Source organism: Malania oleifera, chromosome 3, assembly GCF_029873635.1.
Source record: "Malania oleifera isolate guangnan ecotype guangnan chromosome 3, ASM2987363v1, whole genome shotgun sequence".
In the NCBI taxonomy this organism is placed as follows: Eukaryota; Viridiplantae; Streptophyta; class Magnoliopsida; order Santalales; family Ximeniaceae; genus Malania; species Malania oleifera.
This window is the reverse complement of record NC_080419.1, coordinates 51,699,581-51,713,199: the sequence shown is the minus strand read 5'-3', so window position 1 is coordinate 51,713,199 and position 13,619 is coordinate 51,699,581.

Here is a 13,619-nt window from a genome sequence, read left to right as displayed (position 1 = left end):
TGCAGCATAACGGACCTTCTGCTTGTCCGTGCAGTAGAGTATAGTCATGATCTCCTCCATTTCCTGTACCCAATTCTCTGCAGCCACTAGATTAGGCCCTCTGGTAAAGGCTGGAGGGTTCATCTTCATAAATTCTTTAATGCTACAGCCTTGTCCTGTAGGTGGACAATACCTTAGAGGTATCTATTTCTTCTTCACTAGAAGTCACTGAATCCTCCCTTCCTTTAACCTCTACATTCTCATCTCTAGAATCCATCCTGAAAATAGGATAGAGAAGAGATAAGAATTCCATATCATAACTCCAAACAATATAATCATTAAATTAAATCCAATAAAAATCCAAAATCTCCATATAAGGACCAATCTCACGGTTAAAAGACATCACTATCAATGAATTGTTAATTTAGTTTAATATCCAAACATATAGAACTAAGCAAAAATCATATGCATGAAATTTTTTAGTTTCTTCAACTTTAACAATTATCATGCTTTAGGTTTTTTTTTTTTTTTTTTTCTTTACTTATAATGCTTCTTAAAACGATATGAACGGATTAAATGCTATTCATTGCAATAATCAAATTTAAAAATTTTATTTTTTTATGAGAATGCACATATATATTATAGACACCAAATTTTATTCGAAAATCTAAGTACTTGAGTTAGCCATGTTTTGTAACGTCCCGAACCCTTAAACTCGGGTCCGGTGTGTTATACCTGATAAAATCCTGATAATCCATAAATCAATATATACGCAGCGGAAAACATAAACATAATCTCCAAAAATGTAATATTATAATACCAGAGTTTACTACTCTTATCTAAAATCCATATTATCCATCCATTACCTACATTTTCATATATACACATATCTCCAAAAACTCAATCCACAAAACTAGTATTCACAATCATTCCTTTCTCAACAGACTTAAAACATAAAAACATAAACTTAAACTTTATACAATCCAATAGTATTATAAAAAATATATCCTTCCTCTTTATAATCCTAAAATGCTATAAACCATCGAGCTCTTTAGGCCAGACCTTGAGGATGTCCTGAAAAAGAAATAGTCATATACGGGTGAGACACATCTTAGTAAGGGAAGAAATAATATATTAAAAATAGCGTGTGGCTAACATGAGATTAAAAAAATATCATTTTAATAACATTTACAAAACGTTATCATAAACACTGAAATCATTTTTTGTGCTTAACCAAACACATGAAGAAGATTTAACCCTCGAGATTACCTAAGGATAGGGGTGATTATTCGCCCATACAAGTAGCACCCATTTGCTCTGATACTTAGGCAACCCAAGGGTCACTACTGAGGCATACCAGGGCACTCATCTTACTCAGTAAGCCCTCAAGTATTAGATTGATCTTGTACTCACACAGTTCAAACAAAGGTTTACCAGCAAAGGCCACAATGATAGGGAAATCTACCTGCCCATGCAAGTAGGTTCCCTCTGCCCTAGTACGTTATGCAGCTACTGCCACATCTGAAGTTACTAGTGCACTCGCTTTACTCAGCAAGCTCTCGGGCGAAGAGTACGCCTCACCCAATCGTAACATGTTCTACGAGCATAGATACTTCTAATATCATAATACATTACTCTTTTTGTCATTATTAAATCATCCATATCTGTTCATGTTCATAACTTTAGCATTTCTTGACATTTCACTTTACATAACCTTTAACATTTACATTGTTCACACTTCATATTTCATAACTATTTCATTCACATTTCCATTACATTCATTTTCATTTCATTCATTCGTACTACAGCTTCTTTTAGCTGTACATCAGTTAGTCCACATAGATATGCGCTAGAATTTGCTAACACAGCTCCTTTTAACTGTCATTAATTAGTCTACAACTCATTTTAGCTGTCACTGCATTCATGGTTGTATTATCAATCACAAACAACATCATCCTTATATATTTCATTATCATTGCATTCCTTATATAGTCTACATCTTATACATATAACATACGTTCAACAACATTACTTTTCACTTATGCCATACATTTTGACAGTAAAATTCATATGTTGCCTGTAAAATAAGCCAACCAACATTTAATGTTTGAAAATATACTTTCGTTTCTTACATAATTTATCCTGAAATACTTTTCACTTTCATCTGTTCATTTTCACATATACATAGCTAAATAAGCAATCTTAAACTCAGAAAACATAATTTACATGGTTTACATTTTATACCCACATGGAAACATATATATACTTAAATAAAACATAATCAATTTTAATTTATGAAAACCTGATTTAATATATGATTTCCCCTTACCTGACTTCTGAACTACACTGGCAAGATTCCCAAACTGATACCCACAACGTTCACTTGGACCTTAAATAAAAAATCGTAGTTTAATTAAAATAAACTCCAATTGACTCAAATTTTAGGAAAAATACTTATTTAATGCTTCCTAGACTCCAAATAACAATATTTGTTAAGGAAATTCTCAAAATAATTTACTTACCCTGATTTTGGGATGTTTCCCAAACCTCTCAAACCGACGATCAACTTCTGCAGCCTTTCAGAGAATGATCCTATGAACCTTGTGGTGGTTCCGAGTCGTCAAACCGGGTCAAATTCGGCCTGAAATCGAAGAGAGAAAGTTGGAAAACCACTTTTTTTTAGAGAGAGAAAAGGAGAAATCCTGAATTTCCTCGTTGAAAATGAGAGAAAATCAATTTATAGGTAGGGCTTTGTTGACAAAACACGTGCATTCGTTAACGAACCACTAAAGAGACTTTGTCGACAAGAAGATACATTCGTCGACGAAATTCAGAGTTTCAAAATTATTCTCTCGGGATTCCTTCATTGATGAGGAACTAGAGTTCGTCGACGATCTATAGAAGGACACTCATCGACGAAGACAGGACATTCGTCGATGAGGCCTGCTATTCCTTCTAAAATCCTTCCTTTTTCCTTACTATCCCTTAATCCATTTCATTTATTATATTTCCTAATTATTTTAGTAATTTTAATTTTCGGGTCATTACATTCTCCCCCCCTTAGGAAATTTCGTTCTTGAAATTTTACTAACTAATCATCCTTTCACATTACTTGAATTCATTTGCTAACTACAATTATAAGAACTTAACATATATATCATCATATAAATCATTCAATAATTCTTCATTAAATTAAATCATCATTATGTTAAATATAATCACATACCTGCTTCTCTGATGGCATCCTCCTCAGCCTGAAGAATATACAATTGGGGTGGAGCACCTCTTCCCAACGGTACCTGCTATTTTTCCCGATCCTGATTCTGAAGAGATACCGTAGGCAATGGTTCCCAGCAGTTCTTCTTGATATGCCCTGGCTTACCGCACCTGAAACAATTCGGAATCCAAACCAACATTCGCCCCTATGCCTCTTATTACATTTCGGGCATACAGAGTCCACTGTCTCTTTTCATTTCTTCGCTGATCCCTAATTGACCTCAGACTGAAAATTAGACGGTGCAGGTCTTTTCTTCTGCTCTAAAGACTCAGTGCTGCTTTGGATACTCTTCTCCAATACCGAAGCCTTATCAACTAGTTTTGAAAAACTCTAGACTTGAAACCCAACCACCAGCTTGTAGATTCTACGCTTTAGGCCTTTCTTAAATTGATTGGCTTTTCTTACCTTATTTTGGATCAAAAATGGAGTGAAATGCGACAATTCCACAAATATAGCCGCATACTTTGCAACCATTATATTCCTCTGGGTCAGATTAGTGAACTCCTCAATCTTTTCCTCTCTAAAAGATGAAGGAAAATACCTGTCAAAGAACAGCTCCTTAAATCTCTCCCAGGTAAGAGCTATCTTTACCACACTCTGATCCTCTAGTAGTTTCGTAGAAAGCCACTAGCACTTCGCCTCTCCATTCATATTGAATGCAACATAACGGACCTTCTGCTTGTCCGTGCAGTCGAGTACAGTCATGATCTCCTCTATTTCCTGTATCCAATTCTCTGCAGCCACTAGATTAGGCCCTCTGGTAAAGGCTGGAGGGTTCATCTTCATAAATTCTTTAATGGTACAGCCTTGTCCTGTAGGTGGACAATACCTTAGAGGTATCTATTCCTTCTTCACTATAAGTCACTGAATCCTCCCTTCCTTTAGCCTCTACATTCTCATCTCTAGAATCCATCTTGAAAATAGGACAGAGAAGAGATAAGAATTCCATATCATAACTCCAAACAACATAATCATTAAATTAAATCCAATAAAAATCCAAAATCTCCATATAAGGACCAATCTCGCTGTTAAAAGACATCACCGTCAATGGATTTTTCATGGTTTTCTGAGATCGTCGACTGAATCAGAAAATCACATAAGTCCGCCAAGGGATTTCTGCCTCCAAACTATAAGACAAAATCCTATACTTCCCTACACCATACTTACTTCTCAACACCTAACCTACTCATCTCCTATTTTTCATCCTAACTCATTCCTATACTCTGGTATAAATCATCCCCAAAATCATTGCTCTGATACCATAATGTAACGTCTCGAACCCTTAAACCCTGGTCTGGTGCATTATACCAGATAAAATCCTGATAATCCATAAATCAATATATACGCAGCGAAAAGCATAAACATAATCTCTATAAATGTAATACTATAATACCAGAGTTTAGTACTCCTATCTAAAATCCATATTATCCATCCATCACCTGCATTTCCATATATACACATATCTCCAAAAACTCAATCCACAAAACTAGTATTCACAATCATTCATTTCTTAACAGACTTAAAACATAAAAACATAAACTTAAACTTTATACAACCCAACAGTATTATAAAAAATATATCATTCCTTATAATCTTCAATGTTAGACCAAATGGTTAATGGTCTTTCATTCCAACTGTGTTTTGATGACAACAACCCATTAGCAGTTCTTTAAGGCTACTAACCTTTTTTCTACAGTCTAGCTCAATTGCACAAAACGACTCCAAAGCAAGCAAGTTTCAGATCAGCCAAAAGCAACATATGACATGACCAGATTTTGGCCACTTAAACCAAAGAACGCATGGATTCTACATAGCAAGCACATGTTCTAAGTTAAGTATGAGAGATTGAGAGATGGATTCTGTAAATCCTTTGTGTATGGTGTGACCCAAAGAACGAGCAAGAAATGAGCAAATCACATACATATCACTAGAACACAGGCACAGTCCCACACACATATAATAAGTCAAGTAAAACTACATAAGATGTCTAAAACCCTCAAACATATTTTATTAAACCTAAGACATATTAAAGTAGATCAAAGATCACTTCTAAAATAAAGATAAGGACCTTTTTACTTCGACAAAAACCTGGTTAGAATATTTTTTTAAATAAGTGAAAGGGGCCTCGTTGACGAATACAGGGCTTCGTCGACGAGAATACAGACCCTCGTCGACGTACATAGGGTACTCGTTGACGAGAATATACCAAGAGTACCAAAAAGTTATGAGCACATTCGTCGACGAATACAAGGGATTCGGCGACGAAGTCTGTGCACATTTCGTCGATGTACACAGGGTACTCGTCAACGAAAAGAAACCGCGACCTACTTAAATTCTGAATCAGTAACTCGTCGATGAACACAGGGCTTCGTTGACGAAAGAACTAAAGGGCTCATCGATGAAGGAGAGACCTCGTCGATGAATGTCGGGCTGCAGACCCCATTTAATGCGCTAGAACGACTAGTTTTCACCTTGTCTCATATCAATAAATGCCCAACGGCTCTCTAGCGCCCAGCTTGCCCCTTTGGCCTTTAAAAGAGGTCTTATCCATTGATTTAAGAACAAGAAGCTTATTTGGTTGTTGAGCATATTGATTGTGCATTTATTCTAGGGTTTCTTTGTGCATCCACTTGCCCTCTTGCTCTTGCCTTTGTTTTACACTCCATTGAAAAAGAGGATATAATGTGAGAATTACATTGTGATATTCAGCTCAAGAGGAGCATTCAAGATTGTATCTACCTCTCTTCCAACTACTTGTATTGTAAGGCTCTTTGTGAGCCATTGTAAGGTGTCTCTAGGTGAGAACCATTGTAAAAGCTTTTTGTGAGCAACTATTTATATAGGCTTCTCCGCCGGAAGGAGGATTGTATAGTGGATTTGGAGAATCCTTGAGTTGGTCTTAAGGCGTGGACGTAGGTGGGGTGCCGAACCACGTTAACATCGTTGCGTTAAGCTTCTCTTCTCTCTTGTATTGCTCATCTATTGCCATTTGCTTTATTTTTATATGGTGATATAATACTCTTGTTCTAGGCAAGATATTTGTGTTTGTAAAAAATTTGCATATCAGCGAAAAACGTCTATTCACCCCCCTTTAGATGCTTATCCTGGCCAACAAGTGGTATCAAAGCGCTAGTTGCTATATATTCGGAGTAACTCCAAGGCGCAAAGATTAATATAGTGGATATGTTTGCCCAAAGACAATCCATGGACCATCCTCCCAAGTTCTGCGGAATCAACTACTCGGCTTGGAAAGATCGAATGCCCATCTTCATCCAAGTCTATGACTACCGAATGTGGAACGTCATCACCAAAGGAGACTACATCTTCAAAAGTGAGGAAGGCGATAACATACCGATTGGAAAACTTCCCGAGGCTGATGCAAAGCTAGCACAACTAAATTTCAAGACAAAAAACTTCCTCTATTGTGCTGTGAAATACAACCAAGTCTATGGATGCAACACTGCAAAGGAGATGTGGGAAAAGCTCTAGGTAACGTATGAAGGAACAACCCAGGTAAAAAGGTCAAAAATTTATATGTTAGTTAAAGAATACGAAATGTTTAAAATGAAAGAGGGTGAAACATTTACTGCTATGTTTACTCACTTTACACATATCACAAATGGACTAAAAGCTTTTGGTAGAGAATACTCTATGGAAGATAATGTGTAGAAAGTCCTTCGCTCTCTACCGGCATCCTGGCATGCCAAATCCATAGCAATTGAAGAAGCAAAGGACCTATCAAAGGTCACTTTTGACGAGTTGATTGGGTCACTCATGACGTATGAAATCAAAAAGAAAAATGCTACCGCAGAAGCTGAAGCACCCAAGAAGGCTACCGGAATTGCTCTAAAAGATGGAAAGCAAAAAGAGCTCATAGAAGAGGAAGAAAATGACAACGATGATAAAGTCACTCTCCTCACAAGATAATTCAGAAATTTTCTGATGAACAAACGAGGTGGAAAACAAAAGGTGAAAGGAGAATCAAGCATAAGGTGCTACAATTGCAAAAAGATTAGGCACCGCATGGCCGATTGTCCTCTCTTAAAAAACAAAGGCAACAATCAACAAGGAGACAAAAATAAGTTCAAAGCCATGAACGCAACCGAATGGTGAACTAGATGGAATCTCAACCGACGAAGAAATCGAAGAAGAAATTGCCAACTTCTGCCTTATGGCGAATGAACAAAGTGAGGTAAATTTTGATGAAGAATGTCTTCCATCTTATGAAGAATTAGAAGAAAACTGTAGGAAATTCTACATTGAATTAATAGCTGCTAAAAAGAAAAATAAACTTTTAGAAGAAACTCATACAAAATGCAAGCAAAAGCAAATTTGCTCATGTGATACATTGAAAGAAGAAAATGCATCTCTTAGTTTAGAAAACGAAAAGCTTACTAAGGAGTGTAAAAATTACAAGGAGTCTTTTCAAAAATATGTTGGAAGCTTAAAAAAACAAGTTATCGGAATTCTTCAAGAAAACTCAAATTTGAAAAAGAAGGTGGAAGATCAAAATAATACAATTTACAAATTTACAAATGGTAAAGAAAATTTTGATAGGCTACTTGGAGTCCAAAGATTTGGAATTTTCAAAGAAGGATTAGGATATGGCTTATTGTCATACGAATCAATAGGTCTTGCAAATCTTTGTGCTAAAAGAAGCTCCGTGTCAAAGAAAATTTCTCCACCTAAACCAAACCCCTCACATGCTAGCAAAGTTTGCCTATATTGCGAAAGAAAAGGTCATGTACGCTTTACTTGCCCCTCCAGGGAACTAGAGGAAAGAATATGAAATACAAATGGGTGATTAAGAACACTAACCCCATAGGACCCAAGACAATATTGGTACCAAAACAAATCAATTAATGCTGTGTGCAGGTATGCTTAAAAACCAATTCCACAAGAAATAAATGTTTTCTTGATAGCAGGTGCTCAAGACACATGACGGGAGATGCAAGAAGAGTTATCTCACTCACCTGCAAAAAGGAAGGATTGGTCACTTTTGGAGACAATGCCAAAGGAAGGATCATCGGCAAAGGTAAAATAGGTAATTCATCCTTGGCTATTGAAAATGTTGCTCTTGTAGATACACTTAAACACAACCTATTAAGTGTTAGTCAGCTATGTGATAAAGGGTTAAACATTACATTCCAATCCACCCAATTTTTAATAAATGATTTAAATGGAAATACCATACTTGTGAGAAAACGTGAATTTAACATCTACACAATTGAGTTTAATGATATTAAAACTTGTGATGTTAGATGTTTAGCAGCAACTAATGAAAATTGTTGGTTATGGCATAGAAGATTAGGTCATGCTAGCATGGATTTACTATATAGGTTATCGTCTAAGGAACTAGTAAATGACCTACCGCAGGATAATTATGTAAAAGACAAAATATGTGATGCATGTCAATATGGAAAACAAGTTAAATCTTCTTTCAAAACCAAGAAAATGATTTCCACCTCAAGACCTTTAGAGTTGATTCATCTTGATTTGTTCGGTCCTAATGATATTGCTAGTATTAGTGGAAGATTGTATGCCTTTGTTATAGTTGATGACTTCGCTAGATTCTCATGGGTAATTTTTTTTTGCAAACAAAAGTGACACTTGTAATGCCTTCATCCATTTTTGTGGAAAAATTCAAAATGAAAAAGGAATGTTAATTGTTCATATTAGGAGTGATAGAGGAAGAGAATTCAGGAATAAAGAACTAGAAGACTTTTGTAACGAAAATGGCTATTCACACAACTTCTCCGTGCCTAAAACTCCGCAACTCGAGCCTGTACCAAGGCAATGTGTGTAGCACAACTAACGATGCCCTCAAGTCATCCCTCCATCTATATAAGATGAAATGTAAGTTTATGAATGTAATGACTAGTACTATGAATTAGTATTCGTAGTACTTATAGAATGAATGAGGAGAGATAAATGATGTTGGTACTAATCGGTATGCGAGTGACAGTGAGTCAACCAGACGACTGTCCTGGCCCCTCTGAATATCTAGGAAACCTTGCTGCGTAGGAGTTAAGGACAGAACTCTCTCCCAGGTCCAAACCTGTAGTAGGCAAAGTGGGCCAACAATCAGTGTTTTCGAGCAGTGAACGGCACGACACATTTCCTTGTAAAGCCACGCCAAAGTAGCGAACCCCCAACTATAAAAGCATATTGCTCCTAGGTTCGCAAGGAGTGGAAGGAACATCAAATGCTCATATCTGCTTGAAACATCACAAAATAGTACGCCACATATCAAACGCAACAAGTGGGCTTGTGCATGGCACGCTATAGTCTATGTATCTGCATTTTTCGGGAGCTGACAAAACACACCCCCCTCGAGGAACTGCATACGGATACGTACACCAACCAACTTGCTGTCAGGTGGCACGACTCCTAACAAATGTTCGCACAGAGTACGCAGGTTGAGTCGTCCCTGAAGGTCTGTAAGTCCCTTTACTGGGCCGGCAGTACGACTAGTGATGGGGTGCCCCTCCATCGGCAACCTAAACAAAATGGCGATGTTCTGGAGTGTGATGGTTGCCTCCTCGTGAGGTAGGTGGAACGTGTGCATCTTGGGTCTCCATCGCTCCACCAAAGCTGTTACGAGATGCCAATCCAACTGGATATCGACAATCTGATAAATACCATAAAACTTTGCATCGTGTATCTAGAGGACGATGCGGTCGTCTGCCTCCAACCAGGCACTCCGCAAACTGCGTGTCCCCTTGGCAGAACAAGGGGTCGGCGTGCCTATCAGCCCATGCTCGGCTAGATCAATAATCATCGCCCATTGTCAAGAAGCTTCGATCAGACAGCCCTGGATCCATCCTGCAAAATGCACCATCACAATACAAGAAATATATACAAAAGAAGAAGTGTACTAAAAGTCCTATAAGTGCGTATGAAGTCAACATGACGGTCTAGCTGCATCCCCAGGTTGGGTCCTTTTCAGACATCTTGTGCGGTTATGTCCTTCTTGATGACATATGCTGCACGTGCTCCTCTTCCTACCAACCCTTGCGTCCATCTCATTATGTATATGATAGCTCCTAGGCCAATCCTTATGTCGAGCATATGCAGGATTTGCCTATATAGTTGGCAACGAGGATGCTAGCCAGTACTCCTCGTGCATAATCGAATGAAAATCCGCAACATATGTCGCATAGTGCTCGGCAATGCTCCAACATGACTCAACATACTGCATAGCATTCAGTCGTGTCTCTGCACATATAGCGAGAAGGTGGGAGCATGGAAAGTGTAACGCTTGCCACTTCCCACATAAGCATTCGCATCTATCCTGAATGCTCAAAGTTTGGATGTTGTTTCCTTTATGGGGCCCCAATTGTGCGGTTGTGATGCTAAAACTACCCCTAGACCGATTAAACGATGTGACTCGATGTCTAGTAACCTTCAACTTCCTTCTTTTCATCACTAGAAATGTATGAGAAGTGATTGCATTTCCTCCTAATATTGTGTTACAAGCAGCCTTCTATTGATTATTGAAATAATATGTAATGCGATAAAATGTTAGTTGTACAAGGGCTGTGCAGAATCATCTTTAGCAACTTAGTTAGAAGAAAAAAAAATTATAATGATACTCGAACCTTTAGCAATATGCTATCTAGAAGGAAAACCATACATGTTAGGATTTGGAGCTTTATCTTTTCGCTCTATCCTATGCAAATCCTACTTGGCAATGAGACACCAATTTAACCGCTTAGGTATCGGCTCGATTGGGATTTAATTTGTATATAGATTTATGTGAAATTTTCTGTTGTTGTCTACAATTGATTGTAGCTTTTGAAGCCATCTTCAGAATCTAATCTTTCTACCATTAGCAACTCTCTAGCATAAATGAATATCACCATTTCCTTCCTGATCCATCTCACACAAGATTTATGCTACTAGACAATATCCAATCACCGATCATAGCTGACTAAACAACTTCATTTGTATTGTATTTTATACCGAAAAACCAAGACACGTGTTTGTTGCATATTTGTCTAGTCACTAGAGCAAGATCATGGTTGACTTGAAGTTAGTATACCAAGACTTAGACTTGCCATAATTGTAATCTGTGTTTTTCATTGAGGATATTTTCCAACTATGTTTTGATATTCAATGTGTGCCACCATAGGTTAGAAGTTGAGTTTTATAAACTGTTTAAAGCAAGGAAAAAAAAATCTAAAAACCAATTTGGTAGGAAAATGATACTTTACCCTGATTTAAAAGTGTGAACCTGTGCATTAGTTTGGCATTAAAAAGGACTTGGGTGATTAGGATTCCAAGGAATGTTTAGAAGTTCATATAATTTTTACTCAAACGAATTACAAAGCTATGATAAAAGTTTTGAAGTGCCTTTTATACTTTTGATCTGATAGGCAAATGATTACATATCTTGACCTAAGATGTCCCAACGGGTATGGTCCTTGATGAGTATGAGTCATCATTGCAAGTTCTCTGTTTAAAGATAAGGCTAACCTTTGGTGGTTATCTATTTATCATACACCTAGTTGATTGTTTTCAAAAGGAAGTAGTACTCAGCGATCCAAATGGAGTGATGAATTTTTAGATATTCTTCCCAGATGATTTATCGGGGTTACCTCCAAGAGAAGATTGAATTTAATATTGATTTGGTACTAGAAATGGAGTCTATGTCGACTGCTTTATATAAAATGACATTACTTGAACTAAGGCAACTTAAGGTGCAACTAGAAGATTTTCTCGACAAGGAATTTGTTCGACCTAATATATTATCATAGGTTGCACCTGTGTTATTCACTAAGAAACATAATGGGGCCTTGAGGCTATGCATTAATCATTGGGAGTTGAATCATATTACACTAAGAATTGGTATCGACTTCTGGGGATTGGTGGATTATTTGTTTAATTAGTAAAATTCCAAAAATTTTTAAGATTGATTGACAATTAAATTATCACTAATTAAGATTTGGGAATCACACATCCTAAGGATAGAATTGAGTACACAGCAAGATCGGTATAAGTTTTTGGTGTTACCAATTGGGGTTACCAATGCACCTTATATTTTCATAGATATAATGAATCAAGTTATTCAACCATACTTGAATCAATTCATTATAATTTTTATGGATCATTTTGGGGTATTCAAAGACTCAAGAAGAGCATGAACAACTTTTGTGATTAATTTTACAAACATTATGAGAGCATCAGTTATGTGCTAAACAGGAAATGTGGGTTTTGGACAACTAATACAAAATTTTTGGGTATTTCATAATCAAAGGATAGTTATCTATTGATTCTTCTAAGGTTATATCAGCGTTAGATCTTTGGAAGACTAGAGATAAAAATTGAAATTGTTGTGTGTTGGTGTTGAAGTAAGGTGTATTAAGACAAAATGTATAATCTAACGATTTATGTTAGTTACCAGTTCTAATAGAGTTGTTTAAAAGATTAACTCAAAATTTGTTAGGTTGATAATGGATTTTACTTGAGGTTGTATTCAACAAATTTCGAAGACGAAATTTTAGTAAGGAGAAAAGAATGTAGTAACCCATGAAAAAAATTAATTAATTAAATAAGTAATATAATAAGATATATATATATATATATATATATATATATAAAATAAAGTGGTTAAATGAATCTTCCTAAAGGAAGATTGAATTAGATTTTAATTGGAGGTTTCCCCCCTTACGCCCCTCAATCTCTCTCAGTTTCTTTGACTATGTCTCTCTCAGCGCCTCTCATGTCTCTCTCTCTTTCTACTCGTCCTCTCTCTCTCTCTCTCTCTCTCTCTCGATTTCCTTGGCTAAATGGGTGCCGATCGAAAAACGGAAGATACCCCTAGGTTCCATTCTCCACCACAGATATTTTAACCGGAGTGGATTTGTCGTAGGAGCGATGTAGGCACCACTCCTGAGGTAAGGTAACCTCTCACTCTCTCCTCAATTTTTCTTTAAATCTCTAGCCAAATTGACGATCGAACACCACCACAGGGTCCTAGGTTTGAACCTTATCATGTTAGCCAAAACATATTTTTGATTTGGGGGTCTGAGACACCACTCCAAGGCTAAAGTGAGGAGTGCAAATTATGTTAATTATTTTTAAAATCAACCGGTTAAATTATAATAGGTGATTATTAAATTGGAGTATTGGATTATATTAGATTTTTGGGAATGTTTTGGGATTAAGTTAAATTGTAGGGAATTGATTAAATGGAATTTTGGGGAATATTTTGGATGTTAGATTAAATTGTGGGGATTTGATCATACTAGTATTTTTAACTATATTAGAAATTAAATTTAAATACATGAAGTGGATCAAACCCGAATTTTTAGAATTTAACCGGTTAATGGGAGCGTGTGAGCCTAGAAAATGTTTAAAA